Here is a 23914-nt window from a genome sequence, read left to right on the forward strand (position 1 = left end):
ACAAGGGAAATCAGTTCGTTACCCTATCTCATCTACGACGAGGCCGAATTCCTGGCCTTGTTACACGCAGCTGCTGAGGTTCAAGTCACTGGAATAGCTAAGGCCGTTTTGACTACGAACTCCAGAAGAGCCCTCTGTAACGTGATGAACCCCATGTGTGGTAGCATCCTAGCCCGCTGTCTAAGGAGGTCGTGTGCCCAGCATAGGCTGACCGGAGGTGAGCTTACTCTTAAATGGATCCCGTCTCATGTCGGCATCAGAGGCAACGAACGAGCGGACCAGCTAGCATCCTCAGCACACCACAGCTGCAGCCCATCCTTACCAGTTCCGGCCGACACCGACAGGCACATGGCCGTCAAACAGTTAGTTGAAGTGTGTCATCCTGGCATACAGGACATCATGCAGAATCATCGACCCTCTCTTCCCATGAAAGATCTTCCCCGTCTTATGCAGACAATCCTCCATCGGTTACGCACGGGATCTGCGTTCACGAACTCGCAACTGTTCAAGATTGGCTCCAGGGAGGACTCCAGTTGCCGTCACTGTATTCATCCGGAGACTATCACACACATCCTGACAGAATGCTGTGCATACCGTACTTTGCGGGAAACTCACCTTCCCCACGCCAGGCCTGGCATACTGACGGACGTCCTCTTCCCCGAAGGTTCTTACGCAGAACGACTTTCAAAAACCCGCGACCTCGTGCTTTTTCTTCAAGAAACGGGCCTCGCGGAAAGACCACTCTAGCGCACCTCTCATCTACAGTGTGTCTCCGTCCCATCAGTATCGGTCATCCAACCTATTACTTTGAAATCATCAACACTCTTCTCCCCCTCTTTTTTTTTCTTTTTTTCATATAGTCGTGATGATGCCCACTTGAGTGCGGCCGAGCCCGGCAAGCTACTTCGAACCCCCCCCCCCCCTCTTTGTTTCATAATCATGAAGTCGAAGTAGAAAAAATTGCGAAATACGTGCGAAGCAAGGCAAATGACTGTTAGCTGACCCTTCGTGGAACAAACGAACCTGCCGTTCCTGTACGCAGGGCCGGCGAGAAAAATTACAGGCCCTGGGGAAGGGCAATGCCCGGGTGCTCTTCTCACATCTCGATAGCATAGTCCATGTATTTCTTCTAGGTATGATTACGACGGGCTTGGGTCCTGCGGGTCCCTGAAGAGACGCGTGGCGCCATCCCCCCCCCCCCTCTCGCTGGTCCTGCCCCGTATGTCACTAGTTTACGGTCATCCAAAATCTGTCATCTGGATCACGTACGACTTGGCCACCTTGGGCCTCGAGCGTAGATGCGCACATAGAGCAATTGTCACTGTTTACGTCGGCCCACCGGAAATATATTTCCCCCGACAGCACCTCCGAGATAATGGTAATATTATTATATCACATGCACTGGGGAATTCGTTATGAGGGTCGTGAAAGGATGCTACCTCCTGCTGGACACGTAGGGGAAAGCCGGTCTAAGACAGTACGATCACGACTGTTTATTATCTGTTTTATATCTCGCTATCTGGTCGAATCACCGGGCCTTCATGGGGCGTATCGTTATAAATACAAAGAACAATAGATTAGCGGGGTTGTTGCTTTCTGTATGTGCCATATTGACTTATAATGAATTCATGATACCAGAAACAGAAACAAACACATGATATTGGTTGCTTTTAGCGAAATGAAAGTAATCCGGTGAGTATACGATCGACTAATGCCTTATATGCATGGGCGCGTGAGAAGCTACGTTAGTGCCTGTCGACCGCGTCAAACATTAATGCCTCGCACCAGTTCACCAACGGGCATAGCCCGGCATTCCGGGACGTGAAACTGACGATGACAATCATCTGATAAGGCATGGGCTGAGCCGCGTGCTACGAACTCACGTGAAGGTCGACGTGCCGTATCGTTGAGTTCGATCATGCCACATATTAGCGCACTCACCGGATAACATCACATTTGCGAGCAGAGCATGGGTTCTTTTGGCGATCTCTGGTTGCAGGTGTGATGTTATTTGGTGAGTGCGCTACTATGCAGCACGATCGAGCTCAACGATACGCCATGTCGAACGTGAGTTTGTAGCACGCGTCTCATCTCATGCCTTATCACATGATCCTGATCCTTAGTTTAGCGGCCTGAAATGCCAATGTATGCCAACGGGTCGCCTTCTATGGCAAATTTACCCAGGAATACGTTTTCATCCTGCGTTATCGGCAGACGCATTTTCTGATGATTGTGGTTAGAATGTGTTCCAGTATTGCTCGCGCTATAGGAGTGCATGTGTTCTTGGATTTTCCATCATGCACAAGGCGTGAGAATGCCAATAAATTAACATGCAAACAACCGCATGAGCCGTCGTCCGTTCCTTTCTCCATAAAGAAGCTACAAAAAACGATCTCTCTCTGGAGGAGATGACCGGGCCGTCCACACGACTTAGTACCGAAATTGAAGGAAGCGAAAAAGGAGAACAGGATGAGCCATGAATGTTAAAGGAACAAACAATCTGAAGCCGTCGAACTAATTTTCTACTTTGAGTTGTATATGATTCTAATCGTAAATTCCATTGGGAGAGCAATTTTTGTGCCGCGCTGCGTGGGGTTCCGTGCATGCTACCGGCGGCGTCGCACGGGTTTGCTCTGTCAATGGAATGCTAGCATTCGAGGTAGGATGCGCGCGCTGTGCATAGCGCGTGACCGGGGCGTGACCCAGACGCGTGACCCAGTTTCTCGGGTTTGCTTTGGCCACGTGGGGATCAGCAAACCGCTTCGGAATCGCCCAATGTAATTACACATAGCGGGACGCGCAGTGTTTACACTGTGCAAGAGACGCACGACTACCTGCGCGACACACGAGTAAAAAAAAACACGAAAGCTCGAACATAACGACCTCACTTATCGTGCGCATGCCTCCTCTTCTCTGTCGTGCTCCGCTCAGGTAATCGCTGGGTTAAAAACTATTGTACCTTGGAGCAAATTTATTTGCCCCCTGTTCCACCCCTACGCCACCCGCACTTGCTCCACCAATGGAACATTAAACGCATACCCCGCTCTGCCAAGGGAACAGTTTTTGCCCCTTTCCGGGACAAAACTTTGACCCAGCTCTGCCAATGGAATGCGCCATAAGTCGCGTGAGAGCTTTGAAATCGAGGCGCGTGCGTAGATGCGCTTGTCTCGTGTCACGTGGTACACTTTCGGATTTTGCGAGCGTTCTTTCTTACCAGGAAAAAAGAACTCAACGCAAGGTTTACGCTGCAGGAAACAATTGCGATTGGTGTTTCTCGATACGCTCTACATTTCCCAATTCTTGTCTCGGCCCTATAAGACGACTAGTTGAAAAGTTATCGAATAAGTGCGCCTAATTAATTGGTCACCATAAAGAAAATACAGGACACCAGGAGCCGCGACTCCTCACAGTTCTTCTACAGTTTTCATTCGCTCATGACGCACCATGTTTTTTTAGACCCCATGTGCACGTTAGCTTAGATAACCTGTACATAATTTGCTGCGAGATTAATATCTTGGACGGCGACCATCAGGATCATAACATGACGATGACAGCGTTTCCTTTTATTTTCTTTTTCTTTTTAAGACTATCGATTTAACGAGTCCAAACGCATTGTGCTACCAATGGAAAAATTGCACCGAAAGCTAAAAAAATATCAAACACATCTGTCAACAACTGTCTTAAACTGTAACTACGGTCTAAGTTTCGTGTCTTCAGAATCCTACCAAAGTTATGTTACTGAAATCTTCTTGTCTCACTTCACATTCCTGCGAAATATTTTGGCTCTACGTGACGCGAAAGTTAGAGAAAATTTTTAGTTTTGAGAACTGTGACGTCATGGTGGGCTCCGGTCGAGCGCCCGGCTCTCACCTGGCAACGTTGTTGCCGTTCACGTCTTTCGGGCGGCTCACTTTTTGCACTCCGTTAGCAGAGCCCCACGTGACATATCCTCCGACCGCTCCGAGAAACCTTCGAGAAACCACGAGGTGAAAGACATCTCTCCCATTTCCCCTCTTTCGGTCAGCGTCACGTGACTTCACCACGTGACCCTCCCCGGACGCCGTCGTCGTTGCAAGGAGACGAGCGCTGCCTCCAGAACATGACATCACTGCAATATGTGGGCAAGACATGATATCACCTGCTCCTCGCGTCATCGAAACTCCTGGAGGTCAGCAGATCTTCAAAAATTGATAGAAATGCACAACGCTCGCAAACAGGACTTAAATTTCGCGTACAGAATCCTCGAGGTACCTTCTTTTCATGGACTAAATACGATAAACGCCGTTTTTGGAGTCAGGAGTGGCACTTTAAAGATCTCACAGCGCCTGCTACCCTTCCTGGCAGCTGGATCGCAGTACACTGTCCTACGATCTTAACGTAAATTGCAAATGCTTCACTCACTGTCTTTTCACAAACTGTCGTCTTTCAAGTCGAAATAAACACACCGTGAGATCTGCTTACGAGCCTAGAGTGGAGGCCGTCGCAAGAATTGGTATTGGTACTGGGAAAAAGACAAACATATTTGTTATCAGTCTTATACCCAAAACGCACTGACGCATGATCCACATCGCGCGCGATCGTGATTAGGCAGCCATTGCGATCGTCCTCAGGTGCGGACAAAGCGAGTCTCGGCGACAGAGATCAACAACGCAGACACTTGTCCCGCGTTCGCGAACATGATTACACACTTCAAGGTGGGTTGGCACAGGCGCAGTGGCTTCCTATCACTTCTTCGTCTTCTCTCTACTCGCACTGCCGCGGTTCCGGCCTGGCAAGAAGGCGGTGATGGCAGCGGCCCGAACGAAGAAAACAACATGGACTAACGCTGACACAGCTGAAATAGCATTTGCATTGATGTGAATATATTTCAAGTAGTCATCCTGGACCAATGTTTTCTTTTAATTTGAAACTTCGGTGGGTATTGCGCAAAGCTCTCACCAGACGGCGTCAAATGAAAACCTGGATCACGAACGTGAATTGCGGACAACGCGCCGTGTCCAGCGGGATTGCGCCGTCCAGGATTGCTGGTCGATCCAGATCGTGTGCGACAGTGCGTTTTGGGTATTACTTATCAAACATGGTGTCCACGATGGCGATCACCGGTTTGCCCGTCTATACACTACCGCCTCATGCCTTCAGCAGTTTCAGTACTCTTACCACATTGGAGACTAGATCTGTTGCCTTGTTGGATGCGCAGGAAAATTTCCACACACAAAAAAATGCGGTGGGCGGATTCCTAAACAATGATTACTCTCGCAGCTCTAGAATGTGAACCTTTGACACAGTAAGTGAAGCAGTCAAACAGTACAGCAGTGATACTGTCTCGGTGCCGAAAAAGGTTCAACACTTTCCTGTTTCCTTTACAATGAACCTGCAATCGTCGTTTCCATCGTCACCTCATTGTAAATTATATACCGCCGGTATTGGGGTCTTGAGCCACAACTCAAGTGGCGAATTTCTCTCACTCATGATCATCATCATCATTATATTTATTGTTCGGCGGAGACGCATTTCACGGTTAGAGGGGTTGCGACACTGTGGTGTCGCGCAGAGCCGATAGCGCGCGAGTGTAAGAAGCACCATGATGACCGCTATCAATAAAGGATTCTGGAATGGGATGTCTGGCTGAGTGGACACAACAGACACTTTGATAGGTGTGGTTGATTGCATCATCCACGCGTAATCATCCGCATCAAAATATACTGAGGAAGAGATTATTTTACTACACACATAGCAGTTGGCAACATACAAACCCCCGAAAATCTCCGTAATATACCTACTGCTTCCTTTAAGCACATGATGTCTCCCGTGGCCTCTCACTGGTAGAGCAGCTCGCCGTGTCGCAGTCGAATCAGTTTGGGTATTCGTGGTTTTCAACTCGTCTTTGACCTTCTTAAACCTTGCAAAACTACTGTAAAACTTTGAATGGAGGTTCACAGGTACGCAAACAAACGCCCCTTGCCTGTATCCGAGATAGCTTTGGGCGAAGCGCTGAGACCCCTTTAAAGGAGCAACGAGTTGACAGGTGGCTCGAAACCCTGCCTCATTCGCCAAGTTTTCCATCAGGAGCGACCGTGGAAAATATTTTCTCTCTGCGGTGTATTATAACTGCGCAACCAAATTTACAAAAACAGTCGGAGAAAGCAGCCGTGGACGGCCGACACGATCCTCCCGCGACACAGGGAATTCTACGTGATTTGTTTTTTTCTTTCTTCTTAGCTCTCGCGCCGATTATATCTGCTCTAGCTGTGCCGCTCTACGTCACGAGTCACGTACCCGCGGGTACCACGTTACGTCACGACGTTTCCTCGTTCCTAGAGATGAGAAGCCCCGAAAAAAAAAAACGCAAATTTTTGGGGGAAAACAGTTTTTTCGGGTTTTTTCCTCGTCTCCGGAAAAATAGCCCAAAATTTCCAGGCGACAAAATTAAAAATGTAAATTTTCGTGCCTTTGGTGCGTTCCAACCCGCCAACAGTGCCTTAGGGGCCTCTAATTCGCCAACAACCACAAACTTAGAGCTCCGTCTGGCCGCTCCAAGCGATCGCCATCGCGTTCACATAATGTCGGAGTTCTGCTTGGAGTGGACGGGTTGTTCTAATTACCGATCGCTGAGTAGACACCAGTCTCATGGAATGCTCTACTCTGCATTTATGCCTAGAGGATGAACACTTCTAGCTCATTGTATGCTGTGGTTTGGCAGGCAATGCTTCGGCTCAGCAGTAACCACGTTTGTTTCCATCGTTCCCAATTTTTCGGGAAAAAACACGAAAGAAACCGGTTTTTTTCGAGCGATTCAAAATTTCCGGAAATTTTGCATCTCTACGAGTCGTTCCCCGACTCACTCTTTTCACGAGTGGTGCATTTTTTAAAGGTGTGCGGAACCGCATGAGATCTCGCGCTCGTTTTGTAGGTCACCTGCACTCGTCGTCCTTTCGCAGGAGCTCATTTTATTCGTTGCAGGACAAGCCGCGGTGCAAAACATAAAACAATATTTGGGTGTTACCTCGCACATTACGCCGTTCGTGTTTCTGTGATTCTTGATGTACGTCATTAACATACATAAAATGGAGCAGTTATCTCGTAATTTCATCCAGCGCCCACGCGAGCTTCGTTTCATTTTAATGCTTCTAACTCGAGCCTCTGGTAAGAACGTGACGAGCACTGGTTCGCTGTCGTCCAGTGAGCGCGCAGCTATAATGACTGCCATCTGCAAGCCCGTGATGGCGTCATTTGCAAACTTGGAGCGACGGACCAATCGAGCAAGCGACGTCGTGCTCAGATTTCTCTTACGAAAGTCTAAAATTACGCGGCAAGACTCTTCGATGGTCCTTTTTGCGCGCAGTTTTTGAAGGGTTGCGTGCAAAAGTGATTACGGTAAGGGCAGGAAAACTGATGCCGTGGTGACATATTACTGCGCCAAACACAAAGCAATTTAGGTCCGGCGGTTTCTCCGGCCGAACATGGGGCCCGTGTAGGCTGTGATGCACTTTTATAAATTCACTTCGAAATGCGAGAAGGGGAAACACGCATGACAGCCTGATGGAGCTGATGAACCGTTACATAAATAAGGTTTACCTATGAACTGCAGCGTACGGACTACGATGATGTAAGGAAACCGAAGAATGCGTAATTATGGGCGCTTATTTGCTCGGAAGCGCTCAGAGCGATCCCAAGCCGCACAATGTACTGAAAGTCGAGTGCAATAGGGGTGGACGGTATATGTCTTATCAATGTTCTTTAGTTTCACAAGTCTGTTCAAGGCCTTCCAATTACCCGTCCACCCCTATTGCACTCGACTTTCAGTACATTGTGCTGCCTGGGATATGTCGTCACGGAGCTGGCTCGAAGGCGCGTGAGAATAGACGACCTGCACCCCCTACGTCATTGATTACGTTAGGCCGCCACGCAAAGCATGCTGGTGGGCTCTATCAGTTTTATCAGCCTATCGGCCGACGCCTTTTTCCTGCTTCTTGCCAACCACAGCAAGATACCACCTCGAACCAGTGTTCTCGTGACGTCACATATTTGTAAACAGAGGGTCGTCTATAGACCTGTCCCTGTTTGTAAACAAATGACGTCATAGTGTTCGACAGCGCGACCAGTTTGGTAGAGTTGAACTATGCGCGAAGGTAGGGGCGGACAAGGTCACGCCCCAAAGCCGCGGTCTTGAGGTGATTACGATGGTCCCTAAAAGGGACGCAACCTGCCGACCAACTTTTCTTTCGAAAGGAGGCAGCGACAAGCGCCCATTCGTGAAACCCAGCCCTCGCCTTCCGATTTGTTTCGGTTTCAGTCTATCTACCAACGTCATGATGACGGTTCTCGGGTAGAGGTTTATTTGTTCAGACCTGCTCAATTTGTGTTTGGGTATTCCCTCAGAGTCACCTCGCAGCTCGCTTCGCTCGGAGCTTGGAGCTTGGAAGGGGAGCTCGCAGATCCTTCCCAGAAATCGTGAGCTAGAGGATGGCTGCTATTTTGAAATTTTTAAATGGGTTTCTTCTGGACCGCCTTACCATCCGAATCAGCTTGTGGAAATAGTCGTAAGTGCTTAAATTTTGCCCCTGGTGTAAAAAAAAAAAAAAGAAAAATGTAATAACTAACTGGGAATGAAACATATCGAATAACTGTATGTGACACAGGCTTTAATGCACAGTCTGCGCTTCTTCATGCATCATCACCCCATTTCATCGTCTTAACAATAAAGTTGTTCTTCCTCAGGCAACATATGTACAGGTCCCGACAATAGTTTACGGAAAACTGGAGTGGTGTATACAGGGTTTCCAAGCTAAGTGTGAACAGATTTTTTAAAAATATATCAATCACTTTTTCCGAGATGAAATCAATTGCAATATAGCATATGCTGAAGGGCACTCCCTAGGAGGGCATTAACAGACTCCTAAGGCAATGTCTTAACTTTTTAATTATAAAAGCTACGAAATTGCTCCAATGAGAACATCTGATCTCTTCGGTCACCAGATACCAAAGCCGTTTTCAGAACAAAAATCCGTTCGATAGATCGTTCGCAAAAAATTCGTAAAGGAACGCCATTTTTTCTTTATTTTATTAATTGCGCATCTCTAGAGACGCGTCTTTCCTTCGCCCCCAATACGAGAGGATGAAAGAGCACACTATCGCCTCTTACGTCCTGGAAAAAGATTAAAAGGAAACAGAAAATGCAGCCCAAGATAAGGGCAGTCGCGATAGAGTCACCCGATAAATTTGTGTTTTTGTTTTGTTTCTGCAAGTTAAAGCTAATCTTCGACGCATGAGGCGGCACTGTGCTCTTTCACTCTCTCACACTGGTGGTAAAGGAAAGCCGCTTCTTTGAAGATGCGCAATAAACCAAACAAAGAAAAAAAATGGCGTTCCTTCGCGATTTTTTTGCGGACGATCTACCGAACGGATTTTTGTTCTGAAGACGGTTTTGGTATCTGGTGACCGAAGAGATCAGATGTTCTCATTGGAGCAACTTCGTAGCTTTTATAATTAAAAAGTTAATTATTGAAAGTTAATTAAGACATAGCCTTAGGAGTCTGTTAATGCACCCTTAGGGAGTGCCCTTCAGCATATGCTATATTGCAATTGATTTCATCTCGGAAAAAATGATTGATATGGTTTTAAAAAATCTGTTCACACTTAGCGTGGACACCCTGTATAGTCATCAGAGCGACACGGTTGCTGCAAATAGGAGCAGACACACTTACAAACAGGTGACCGGGTACTTGACGCACCTCTCAGTAAGTGTGTCCACTCCTGTTCGTCGCTAGGGTGTCGCTGTGAGATAAAAAAATACGTCGCTTTGGTGTACCGTAAACTTTTGTCGGGATCTGGATAGCATGGAATGACGTGTGATTGGAATATGGCTGGACAGAATCTGGCTAAGTGCGTGTTTGTGTCTGTCCATGGGACGCATGCAGTCCGGGTCTTTTGTCACAAAGTGATAGGCAGTGCCCTGCAACGAGCACCAACTGGAAGCAGACGACACAGCGATAGATACTGCGCATGCGCATTATCGTTCTCGCTTGGTTGCGTACGGAAGTTTCTTTTCTCCTCGGTTTACCACGACCGATCGGTTTGCGGTTCGGTGATGCACTTCTACTCAGCTCGGGGTCTGCTCCGAGCGAATAAATGTAAACGCCTTATGAGAAGATGCTCGTGAGCGCGAAATAAACAAACTAATGAGCTGTCGTGAGAGCGTCATCAGTGCATCTCATACAGTGGGTTGACAGTTGTGCCGCCGTCTGACGCCACCCAGAAAGAGATGCGTTCCACGCGACGCCTCCAGGGTACAATGCAATTAGCAGGCAGCGTCGCATCGCAAAACATGCATGGAAACCGCCGCCACGAGTTCTCCAAATGAAGACCTATTGCCCTGTGAAAGCGCATGTAGTGGCGTCAGCTATAATTGCCTGCTCATCATGCGGGATACGAGCTAAAATATGCATAGCAGAAGGTAAACCGTGGTATGCGGCAAAGAGAAGAAGCTGGCAAATTTATTTCAAGGTGTACACGTGTACTGGTTTGTAACTAGGGTCTTCGGTGTTTACCGAAGAGCACTGATAAACGCGCACCGGTACATTTTTTTATGCGGCCTTGGAAAACAATTATGCACTGTAAAATCACCAGAATCAGCACTTCAAATTATTTGCTTTTATTTTCAGTCCCTCCCCTTATGTTGAACTGCTTGGCAGCGGACAGTGGAAATACAGTCAGTCCATCTTTGCACGAGATTGCTGCAACGAAAGGTGAAGTGTATGCCATATCTTGCCTAAATCCATTATCATGCACCTGGAAATTGATTACAACAAGTCCAGGTTTTAGCAGTTGCTACGAGAAAATTTAAATAAAGCGTTGCGTTCACTGTACTTTAAAAGCGATAAAAAAAACGTGCCGGTAAACAAACAAAAAGACGACACAACACACAGCACAGACTGACGAAATCGATTTTATTGACCTGCTTCTTAAATGTGAGCCAGTGTAATGTGTTCTTACGTGAGCCAGCAACGCCCTCTTCTGCAATGTTACACTTTTACACCCTCAAGCATGCGTAGTGCCTTTACCTTTTCGAAAGCACAGGACTTATCAAGAGACCCTCTTGTTATCAACTTTCATAAATTCCTCGACTCGATCAGTTTGCAGCACGTAAGGCACACTCAAGCACCTGTTCCCTGCATTTTTTATCTGTATTGCTTCAAGATATAAAAACTCACCGACCTTATTACTCATTTATAAAATTTTGGTCTCAAGGAAATGAGCAACGCACCCTTGACAATTTTTTAAATGTTCAACCATGTTGCCATACCCTCTGCTAACCGATTACTAAAAATATTCTAAAATGTTAAATAATATTCCGAATACTAAAATAAAAAAATAAAAAATGCGTGGAACAGGTGCGTGAGTGTGCCTTCAGTGCTGCTAACTGATCGAGTCCAGGAATTTATGAAAGTTGATAACATGAAGGCCTCTTGATAACTCGTGTGCTTTCGAAGAGATAAAGGCACTAGACAGGCTTGAGGGTGCAAAAGGATAACCTTGCAGAAGAGGGCGTAGCTGGATCAGATTAGTTAAGAAGCAGGTCTGTCAATAAAATCTTGTTCGTCATTCTGTGCTCTGTGTTGTGTAGTCTTTTTGTTTGTTTCCCTGCAGGGTCTTTTTATCGCTTTTAAAGTATGAACTACCGAACAGCCCAATTTTTAACCCTTTTCGTTCACTAATAATAATAATTGGGTGTTTACGTCGCGAGACAACTGAGATCATGAGCGACGCCACAGCGGTCGTTCTGTGGATTGCTTTTACCCACCTGAGGGTTCTTTAACGTGCGATGAACGCTCACCACACGGCACCCCGTATTTAACGTCCCTCGCGGAAGACGGCGTGTCCAAGCAACTTGTACCCTGCCACTTTTCGTTCACTGTATGCAGACATGTACAAGATTCTCAAAAATGTATTTAAGATAAGATAATAAATACTAACGTTAGAATGTAATTAAGATAGAGTATAAATACATGAAAATTAAAATAATTAAGATAGAGTACAAAATACTTCAAAAAGTATTTGAAATACAGTTAAGATACTATTTATCCTTGACCACCGGTCACTGGTCAATGCGGCAAGTCGTCGCTATGTGACATGAATCACCAAAACCCCGGGCACTAGCGCAAGCCGCCGCTGTGTGACAGGTGTCATCTAAACACAAGTCCCAAAAAGATGACAAAGAGATATCACATAACTCCACTAAGTATATATGACCCAGAACAAAGCAAAATTCTAGCAGGTCCCCGCTCGGCGAGGTCAGAATTCGGCGTCACCGCGTCAGGGCACACATAATACGCCCCGTGCAGCGCCTATTGGGGTGCCACAAGCGAATCCCCTAGCGGGAGGAGCGCGCAGTTTTTCCTGGGCTCGTAGCACATTCCGCGGTGTTGCCTGTATGCGGCCAGCTACATCATGTTTACCGTAATCAGCTTGATATTCCGAACACAAAAGCTGTATGGTATGGACGGTACATGGAGCAGTGTGAAAAATCATCCAGTTTGAGAAATACCACGACTGCAAAGCGCAGAGGTATAATATTACTGTATGTATAATACTACTGCATCAGCCATGCCTGTGTTGCACGCCCGATGGTGTTATCGTGAAAGACAATGATATACTCATTGATGATTCTCCTTCATTTATTGTTGTTGTTGTTGTACTTCTACATACAGAGCTGGCGTGTCCATTCCCACGTGCAAACATGGACATAGTGGACCACAATAGAGGGAGATTATATATTCCCTACCTCGCTTTCGACGAGGCCAAAATGCAAGGCTAAAGGTGCAGGTGCAGCTTTCACTATGGTTATATCTCATATGGCCCCAGTTTGCATAAGGCCCAAGTGACCAAAACGTCCAAATGTTCATAAGACCCGAAAAAAATGGGCCTTTTGCGCATTTGGACCAAATGAGCAGGACAGGATGAGGTGTCCAGAAGGCCCTAACGCCCAGAAGGCCCAAATAGTCATATGACCCGAAAACCAGAAAGGAAGACTAACAGTGTATTTTTTCGACCGTATTTTTCAGTGTATAAGCGCCGTTATACATTGAAAGAAGTTCTCTGAAGAAGTCCTGCGCGTTAATGTCATTATATGCGCGTCATCATCCTGCGCAGGACTTCTTCAGAAAACTTTTTTATATATAACGAAGCTTGTACACAGAAAAATGCGGTACTTTTATCAGTGCGAGTTATATGCGAGAAATATTTTTTTGTAAAATCGCTTTTCAAGTCTGACTGCGCAGGAATTCCACACTTTGCCGAGAATCGCTACGGCTTGGTATTTTGCTCGGGACTGAGATCTATTATGTTCATCAAGCAGTGCCCATTTTGGACAATTGCACTCGGTCACTCAGTGGAATATACTCCTTCTGCAACGCGCATCTCACGTGAACACAAACAATGCGCTTCTTTCTCCTTGTGAAATGTAGTCTCCAAAGAGTTCAGTTACAGAATCAATTCGAAGGTGTCCGCCTATTTGATAGAGCGCCATTTGGTCGAACTGCCCCGAAAAAATGGCCACGGAAAATTTGGTGACGGAACAAATGGTCTCGGAAAAAATTGCACCGATGAGTTAGAGCGGAAAAAAACGGTCCCATGCGTAGGCGTGGTTTGCGACGTTCAGACCCCTCCCGAAATCGTACCTTTGGTAGCGTATCTGGAAGAGAGAAACGAGGAGTAAACCCTTCTCTCCTATGCAAATTTCCTCCTGAACCCCTCAGAAATATTTTTTTCTGGCTACGCTACTGCCATGCCCGGCTTGGATACCTTCGCAGAAAAAGCGCTACATATTGTGCGTCATAGCAGTATTCAAGCGAAAGTTGAAAAGCTTTTAATGCGGCAAATGAATCAGTTGTTCAATAAATATAAATATATTAGGCACAGAGCTTACCAATCTGTACTGAGCGAAATATTGAACGCTGTAACGATTCATATTTATTTGTATTTTACTTTTTGTCACATTTATATCTTATTTGCTTGAAAATTTGTTTCTTCATTTCAGTACTTTTATTAATATTTTTAGTTCAGTTACCTTTTTCTCCTCTGTTCATCCCCACTAAAGGCAGTTCACGGAGCAGCCGCATGGTGGCGACGCTGTTCGATCTCGAGGCGAATACGTGCTTGAACTCAAGGAATGCTCTTATGTGTATTCGACAAAACAAAAATTCAAGTCTTGCGACATCACAGGTTTCTTCGTGAAGCTGTTCCCAGACTTGAAGAGTTTTATCTCACGCAACAACAGATAAATTAATGACTATGAATGGGGAAATTCGCACTTTGTGCACATCCTTAGCAAAGCCGCTATGTAACTAAGACTACTGCTGTGCTTTTAAAAGTGCTTGTTGCATTTTATATACACCGTGCAATTTGCTTTATGATACAATGCAATGATCTGAAGACCATGGAACCTACTGCAAATGTTTTGTAATTAACAATTACGTTTTTAGTATTTTTTTATATTGTAGGAATTCAAAATCTGATGCAGGGTTCCCAATTTTATTCAAGAGTGTAGCATGACTGCATGATACACAGGGTTGCAAGTAACCGCGATAAAAAAATCTTTAAACATCTAAAAAAATGCTTTAAAAGTCTCCCTCTTAACTGACCATTTTCTTCATAATGGTGAAGTACGATGACGTGGTAATAATTCGTAGTAATTCGTACATGGCATTAAATTTACGCCCCATGACACGTAGGTTTCCTTGATGATGTATAGTGTCATGAGTTAAACAACAGAGCTCGGCCGATGCAATTATTGGCCTGAGCGATTTTGGAATGATGTTGAGGAATACAAGCTGAGATTTGACGCTATACATCGTGGAGCCTTCTTCAATTTCACGAAGCAATTTCCTTTCCAAGGAAAATTATGTGGTAAAAAACTATAAGATGCTTTAAATCACGATTAGCACCAGTGATTAAAGTCGCGATTAAAATCAAGATGCTATAAATCCCGCAACCCTGATGGTACATCAAATGAAGAAGAGCATGCTTATGTTGGGAATGTAAGACAGGTTGTGTCAATCTCTGACACCTCAGCCACGCGGCATTTTGTTCTTAGTGAGTAAGTGTAGAGTGAGAATGGTTGTTCTTAATTATTGGCTTTTGCAAGGAGCTTGAGCTTGAAGGAGCAGACTTGCCTAGTAAAGGGGAAGGAAAAATACACGGAACATACGAAGTACTTCTTGGATCAATTGACATAGCGCCTTCTTCAATATGGTGATTACATATGATGGTGGGCATCCACGGCGAGCTATCTTTACTAGAAGAAACAACGAACGGAGTTCGCTTAGCTTCCCGACAGTGGTTAACATCTCTCAAAGCGAACACGTTTCACTGCAGCGATCCACTTCAATCTTCTCTCCTTTTCATGAGTCTTTCCAGGAAACGAATAAAATTTTGTTCCAGGCGGTGTACTTCTATAAGTGAATGCTGATTTCACCACGCAACAATTGTTCTTCGACTTCTTCGGCGCCATGCGACGTGCAGCGAACACACAACAACAACAGGCTGGCTGGACGCTGCGCGCTACGGAGCCCCGGAAAAATTTTCCGTGCTTGACGCAGGGCGGCGCGAGAAGCGCTCTGCACAAGGCGTATAAAGGATTAGGACACACGGGGCAGGATCTCTAAATGGAGACTTCCAAGAAGGGCCAATGTCCAGGTCATGTCCGAGGGAGTCAGGAAATTTCCACTGAACAAACAAGATAATGGAAAGACGAGACACAGAAAGTTTGAGAGGGAGATCCAAAATATGTAATTAGAGTATTGAGTAGAAAATACCATAAAATGTATTTTAAATAGAGTACAAATACACAAAACAAAAAGTATTGAGTAGAGTACCAAAATACCGCAAATTGTATTTAAAATATACAGTATTTTAAATACAATACTCCAAATACGTACAAGTCTGACTGTATGCAAAGGAAATACCAATTTCGTTTCTCGCCGATTTTCCCAGAGCGACTTCAGCGCACCAAGAACCGCCGATTCGTGATAAGCGAAATAATCACAAATTTTCCCACCGAAGTTCCGAAAAAAATACCTGAAACCTTCTACTCGTATTTAACTCTCCACGTGCATCAGATCTACCTCGGGCGAAATATTGCGTATTAACTCTCCTTTCCATTTTTTTTTATTTATTTATTTGGAAAACATCAACTCGTCAGACTCGTCGGAATACACAATCATGATGATTGTGTATCCCGACCAGTCTGTGTTTTTGTTGGAGTTGGTGGAATGTTAGTAGAGTTTCTCCCTCCGAAAAGAGTCTGCAAATGCTAGTGACGAAACATTACAACCTGACTCATAACAAATCTCTCACAGTATTCGCACAGTATAACACGTTATTCATAAGCTCGTAACTGATAAAATAGCATAAATACAAGCGAGCTGGTGGAGGAACTCCATCATTGTAAAAAAAGCCTGAGTTTGGGCGAAAAAGGACGTCTGTGGTATGTACGTATATGTTCCAGCTGTTTTGCGGCAAGTAAAGTTGTCGCTGGTTTTGAGTTCTTCTGTATCGTCCGTTCTTCTCTCTTGCCTGAACTCCAGCTTTTTTACAGTACACGTTATTTATGTAAGCTGGTGCTATACGCATCTGTCTTTATTATTCTCTCCGTTAAATCATCGCTTGGGTCTGCTTATGATATGTCACCCAAGGAATATCCATACATCGCTCTACAGGTTCCGAATCGGAACAATGTTTTACCAACTCGCTGCTACCCAGAGTCGGCTCCGTGGATGACGCAAATTGTAAGCACTGCCGTGAGCCCGATGCCCTTACCCACATTCTGAGAGACTCCAAGAAACACCTAGAGGACTGAGCTGTACCATGAGGAGGCGATGTGCACGAAAGAGGTACTGGACATATGCAACTCCGAAAGACGCGTCTGCGCCCAAAAATGCAGCACGCTGCCTTCTTGAAAGCGGGCTAGCTTGGAGACCTTGATGATGTGCTAAATCGAGTTGTTGGACCTCTTTTAGCTTGGTTGGACTTTGAGGACGGTCAGCCACCGATCGATCGCTCCTGAATCACCTCCTGCCCTCATTTTCTCTTCATCTCATCTTCGAGCTATATATAGTCGTCACGCTGCCCACAACTGTGAGGTCAACAACGGCAAGATGTTCAAGTCATTTCCACCACCACCACCGTAGCCTTTCTGGTGTTTTCCCATTTCTTCGTGTTCTTTTTATCTTATAATTGTGCTGCCATTGCCAAAACGTGAGAGTGTCATTGGGAAACTTGAGAGAAGGGAAACTAACAACAACCACAGCAATTCACCAATGCTCTGTGGCATGATTGCCCCCCTCCCCTCATTACCATTATGCAGGTATGGTAAATGTAGGTTCAATATTAATGACAGTAAAAGTTGACGATGTTCTATTTCATTCGCGCAGATCGAAGTCAGTCTGGTCAAACTGTAACCGCGATGTGTCCCCGATCTCTTTATGTGTCTGTAATCCTTCGTAGCTTACAGTTTCTTAAACATTAGAGTAGAGCAAACTTACAGCTGTCAGAGACAAGTCCCAAACACACCACTTCGTTGTTGAAGCTCAAAATCATAGACAACAGCTTCTATCTATCTGTCGCATGCAGAAATATAAGACGGCATTCCGAGCCGGTTGTATTAACTGGGCTATAAGACAACAAGACTATGATTCACATCAGCGGATCGTTAAACAGCTAGCCTAACGGCAGAACGGCGACGACTAAGATAGGGCACGAGTAAGAGTACAACATGCCCGATATGAGAGAACTGATGTTCTGAGGCTGGAACAACATAGAAGGGACAAATACATACAATTCAGAAGGTAATCCAGAAGATGTGGGTTAGAGTCCTACAGCTGGCTAACCTTTTCAGTGACTTTCATCGTTAATGCCCGATATGCCGTACTCATAAATGATGAAGGAAGGGAGATGCCCCAGGACAGAAGCCGCTGATATTTCCAACAGAGACTGTTCTTCTGGGCACCGTCCTCATCATTGCCATAGTGTTTAAATGGTTAGGTGTGACGTGTTTAAAGGTTCATGCGAATTGTGGGTCAACAGCCCTGAGGGAAGAAAGTGTCCGTACGGGCTTCTACGGCCGGAGTGAATGGCCGCTTTGTTAGACTGTGGAAGGGATTATGTGAACGTAGTGATCTAGGCTCCAGACCGGTTACAGCAAAATGGGAGGTTCATGAACACGTGGACGAAAGGGGACAACAGGCAAGAATTGGCAAGCATAGCGAAAGATAAGGAGGCTAGTGGTTACGTGGGGAAAATTCCAGAACGAGCAAAGGCTTTTTCTTTCCTTTTATTTTATTTTATTTTTTTTGTAATACAAAGTTGTGGCATGCAGTAAAGAAAGCAGAAAGCAATGACCATGCATATGTAGAGGAAGTGGTGTTCCTCTACATGAGTCCTAACCGGCGATGATGGAATGTCCCAGCGGCAGATGTGCGTGGCAACACGCTAGGACGGTGCCGGTACAACTGGCTGCCAGGCGCAGTGGCGCGCGCCAGCAGAGGCACGTCGTTGTCATCGTCGTGCACGGGTCGCAACATCACTCCCCCCCCCCCCCCCCAAACGCGGAGCGGTGCATGCGGTTGAGGTCCGCGCCGATACCATGAAGAGGAGAATGATGACGGCCTGTAGATGGTGGACGACTGGGCACAGGGCTTGTGCTTGTGGCTGTTGATGCAGCAGCAGCGGGATGGCGGGAACAAGAGCACTGCGATCCGGGCGGGTTCCAGTGATCAGATGTCAATGCCGAGTGGTTCCTGATTGTGTTGAATGTCTCCTGAATGCGTTGAGCCCTTGTTGAGTGCACTGAGTGCTTGCTGCCGAGCGTTGAATGTTGCTGAGTGAGTGAGTTGCTGAGTGCTGATTGTTGCTGGGTGAGTGCGTTGCTGAGTGGGCGACAGTACCGCGACCGGTACGACAGCGTGAATGCCGGTTGCCGCCAGAGAAGTGCCGGGGAAGACCATCATGAAACAGGTGGAGGCCGGAAAGTCAGCTTACTGTGGTCCCCCTGCGGGTCCCCGGTGGAACTGTGGTCCCGGTGCGCCTTGCCTGCTAGACGGTGGTTCGCTGATGGCTTGCCGCCGAAAAATTTAGGATGGTGAATAGCCGAATTACGCCGAACACTGTGTTCGTTGTTCGGGTCACCAAATGTAGAGGAAGTGGTCCTGACTGGCGATGATGGAATGTCCCAGCGGCAGATGTGCGTGGCCTCACGCTAGGACGGTGCCGGCAGAACTGACTGCCTGGCGCAGTGGCGCGCTCCAGCAGAGGCACGTCGTTGTCATCGTCGTGCACGGATCGCCACACAGAACATAACAGATGATAATGGAGATAGAAGGGAAAAGCATATTTTATTTGTGAAGTGTTTCTAGGGTGCCTTTTGATTTGTTGATACCGGCCGGGTGAAGAGCGTTGAACATGTATGTGACATAAGACTCCCTACCACGTCTGTCACGTGTGGATCTAAACCCGGTTTCGAGAATATATAGTTTGCGATGATGCGTACGGCATATCGTGCGTATGATGAGTCATGAATGTATGATGAGTCGTCATACAGACAGGGGGCAGGGTCATTGATGCATGCACGCCCAATGGACATACGATGTCTCTCATTCCTTTCTCTGGCGCTATCGACACTACGTCGTCTTTCGTCGTTCCTCGTCGACTTCCGCGTCCGTTCCCGGCTCTTTTCGACCGCATGAGGCTGAATGTGACTTTTAGACCTGCCTTCAAATTTAATCTCGGTTTTACCTCATCTGACCTGAGCTCCACCTGTGGTGTGCGCGGTGACCTCAACCACATCATGCTTGAGTGCGGGTAGCGCCATCAACAACTCCTCTTCATCGACTCACAGACTTCAACTCAATGCCCCATTGGCAAACGCATTTCTCTTCAAGATAGGCGCTCAACCTTCGTCGTTGCGTTCTGGGCAGGCGCTCTGGACAGGCTGGACAGATCTGGACAGGCGCTCCTAGCTTCCCCTAACATCACATGCGCAATCAGGGAAACATTACACACAGGCAGGTGGGGAGGAAAGGAGGAAACATTCGCAAGGGTGAGACGGAACTATCACAGAAAACCGCGCGTCCCGTCTGATGATAACCACAGTTGAAGGACAGACTTGGCGCTTATCTTGAAAGCAGATTTCGGCGTTGCTTTCAAAAGACGGGTTTTTGGGTATTATCTCGCAGAGACGTCTGTCCGCAAGAACAATGAACAAAGATGTAAACATCAGTGGTTGTAAATACCGTGAATTACCAAATACCTAATTTCTGGTAATTCATGGCTTTGCGAAAATGTCCACACACCGGAGACCGCATATTTAAACATCCCTTGCAGACGCCGGCCCCTCTGAGGCCTCGTTCTGTGCCACCCTTTGCTGACGCTCTCATCTTCGCACGAATAGGAGATAATTTAAATAGACAGATCATAACTAGGGCTCGGCATTTAACACGTTTTTCTTATTTTCGTTTAAAACGTTTCCGGTTAAACGTTTCTTACACCGTTTAGATTAACGTATAGTCCGGAAAACCTTTTCTGATGAAACGTTAAACTGGAGCGTTTAAGCGTTCTGTTAAAGGTACTGTAAAGCAGCACCGATCAAATGACATTTAGTGTGGCTATTCCATAGTCCAAGCCACCTGGACAAAAACTGCGCAAGTTTCATTCCAATCGACGGTGCAATTAATTAGAAAATTACAATTAAAGATTACGGGCAACACTGCACGAGGTATTCGAAATGAATCCGTACTCCTGACACATACGGCGGCAACCACATTGCATGCGTATAACACTGGGCCCGACAAACAATCCACCATAAAATCCGCCCCTGCAGTCCACACAACGATCCACATCTGAGGATAAACGGATAAGCGAACTGAAATGAAATGCAGAGCCTTTGAAAAAAAATGTGTCAGACGTTCAAGAAGCCAGACAGCGTCCGGACTTGTTTGTTCACGGAGGTTCACAGAGAGAGTTTGTTCGTTCGAAAGAGGCCGCGAACAGAAGGAGCGCGCAGGCGCAGCAGAGAAGTAGGGAGAGCCTCAATCGAACAGCGGCCAGCGCTGGGTTACTTCGCAAAAAACACTGTTAACAGGGGTTTCAGAATGCATAGGTAAACAGGAAAACTAATAGTACGGTTACTAAAATAACGAAGTTCCAGCGCCAGGCGTTACGGGGACAGAGACAGAAGTTGTCCTCGTTATGCCTGGCGCGTCCTTGGTTCCCATCAGTAATTACCAACTACGCCACTTTCTCACTGTCTTATAAGTAGCTTATTACTCCAGTTCCTATTTGGCTTTTAAGAAACCCTATTCGTGTTCATTTCCGTCGTACATTTCATTATGAACCGACGTATTTCACGACAGTTCAAAACATATCCAGCTTTGAAAACATGGCTAGGAAGCAAGCGAGCTGGTGAAGATGATGCATAATGTAAAAAAACCCCGTGTTGTGTCTGTCCCTTCGTGTTCCCTAGTCTCGGGGTTTTTACATTATACATATCCAGCTTGTACTGGCGGTGATGACGATTGAATCTTTTGGGTAGATTATACTAAATATTCTGTATTTATCTTCTTTACGCGAGTAGTATTTTGGTAAAAAGACCAACGCGGAAAATTGTGACCTTGAGCGACCACTTTAGCCTGAAGCATGTAGCCTGCTCTTTCCTACTGGTTCCCACTACCTGCAGTGTAAAACCAGAACATTTGTCGGTTACGCGTTAAAAAGGAATCACTGTCCCGAATGATATCATTCTTGCACCAGAATGGGACAAAAAAAAAAGGTTAGCAAGACTTTTGTGGCATCACACTCTAAATCTTTTCACACTTTTAAAGGTGTAATAGCGTGCATGGCGCACGCCTTTCAAGGTGTAATTTTCGTAACACCATAATGGAGCACGGTTTCGCACAAATTTTCTTTACTGGAGTGTTGTCTGTCCTCCAAAAATTCAGTCTTGCAACATCTCAACATTGTTCAACAGTATTGTAGACACTTGCGCGTGCTCGATTATCGATAGCGATGCATATATGCATTAGCTCGTACCTACGATATCCAAGACATAATGAAAGCAAGATTTGCACTGACACTTGATCTTTAGTAATGCTTTCCAAATTCTGTAAAATATCACCCTGGAGATGCAATGTTACGCAACCAGGTTGAATGTTCATAGCGCACACCTTTAAAGGTGTGAAAAAGTTTACAGTGATACACTGACGCGAATTCCCACAAACAGCCGTACACCTCCCGTTATGAACAAATTGGGATGGTGAAAAGGATAACACCCAGAATTGTAATTCTGCCGGACAATGTCTATGAGATAAAGCTCCGTTTTTGGAGTGTCAGCAATCCCAATGGCACGAGTGCACGCGGGGCGGAGTTCGGTGTACGCTGCGAACGGGGTCGTGGCAACGGTCTATTAACCACCAAGAAGCGGAATAAAATACGCCATTCGCTGTGACTGATCTTTATTAAACATAAGACGATCAGAAATGGGTCGGACAAAGTAACATGCCACTTTAACGATACCCTGCACTGTCGTTCAAGGAAAGTGTGCTGTAGTCTTTAGAGGAGGAAAGGAAAAAAAAAGAAAATTTGCAGTTCACTTCTTTACAATAATAAAAGTTTCCTAGGAAAACGTTTATATACGTATACGTGCCGCTGTATGTTTATGCAAACGAAAACGTTTAAACATACTGAAGAGTGCGAGGTACCGGGCTGGTTGGTCTGGGACTTCGACCGCTTAGTTCTGTCAGAGGTTGAAAAGGAAGGATTGGGAGTAAAGGAAATATTTAGGTACGTCGATGCTTTTTTTTATAGGGACCACGGAGAATGTGAATGGCGCTCTTTTGTTAGAATTGTTTAATAAGCTGGAGAAGGGTTTGATGTTCACTTTAGAGGAGTTGATGGAAGGTGTCATTCAGTTTTTAGATATTGAAATTGAGTGTCATGAGAGGGGCATCTGCTGGGAATACAAACAAAGGTGCCGGAAACCGCTAATGCCTTTTGAATCCTCCATTTCAAAATCTGTAAAAAATGCGGTCGCACAAAATGTTCTTGGGGCTGCATTAAAAAAGTCGTGTGTGCATAAGGTGTTGAACAGCTGTTTGGGCCAATTGATGAGATTAGAGCAGGCGGGATACCCGGACGATGTTGTTCAAGATGTGGTTGGCAGGATGTTAACTAAGTTCGGGAAAGAGGGTTCAAGTGACGAAAATGAAAGAAATCGTAATTTTGGAGTGATGCAGTATGTTCACAATGCCTCGCATCGGTTAAAGAAATTGTCTAGAAAATTTGGTGTTGATGTGGTTTTTAAGAAAGGTTGCTAGCATTATGAAAAATGTAAATAAGGAATTAAGAACTGGATGTCAAATAAACCATGTGAATACTTATGTAGATTGTTGTGTGGGAGCTGTTTATTGTATGCCTCTAAAATGTGGGAGGGTCTATATCGGCCAGACATCAAGGTGTGTTAACATTACATTAATGGAGCGCGTCAGCCGGCAAAAGTGTCTGGACCTTCCACTCGGAAGGCATTTCGGTTAACTGCAGTGGCTGTGGGGGGGGAGTGGAACAAAACTGCGGTGTTACATAGATCAAAGAAGGTTGGAGCGTTAATGTATTTACCCAAGCAGCACAGTGTACTGAAAGTCGAGTGCAATAGGAGTGGACAGTATGTGTCTTATCAATGTTCTTTAGTTGCACGAGCCTGTTCAAGGCCTTCCACCTACCCGTCCACCCCTATTGCACTCGACTTTCAGTACATTGTGCTGCTTTTGGTAGAAACGCTTGAGATTACGAAAGCAGGAAAAAAGTGTGTCAGTTCCACCTCTGTAACACTAACCGATAAGGTGAAAAATTTTATTGATGTTAATTAAGC

Source organism: Ornithodoros turicata, chromosome 2, assembly GCF_037126465.1.
Source record: "Ornithodoros turicata isolate Travis chromosome 2, ASM3712646v1, whole genome shotgun sequence".
In the NCBI taxonomy this organism is placed as follows: Eukaryota; Metazoa; Arthropoda; class Arachnida; order Ixodida; family Argasidae; genus Ornithodoros; species Ornithodoros turicata.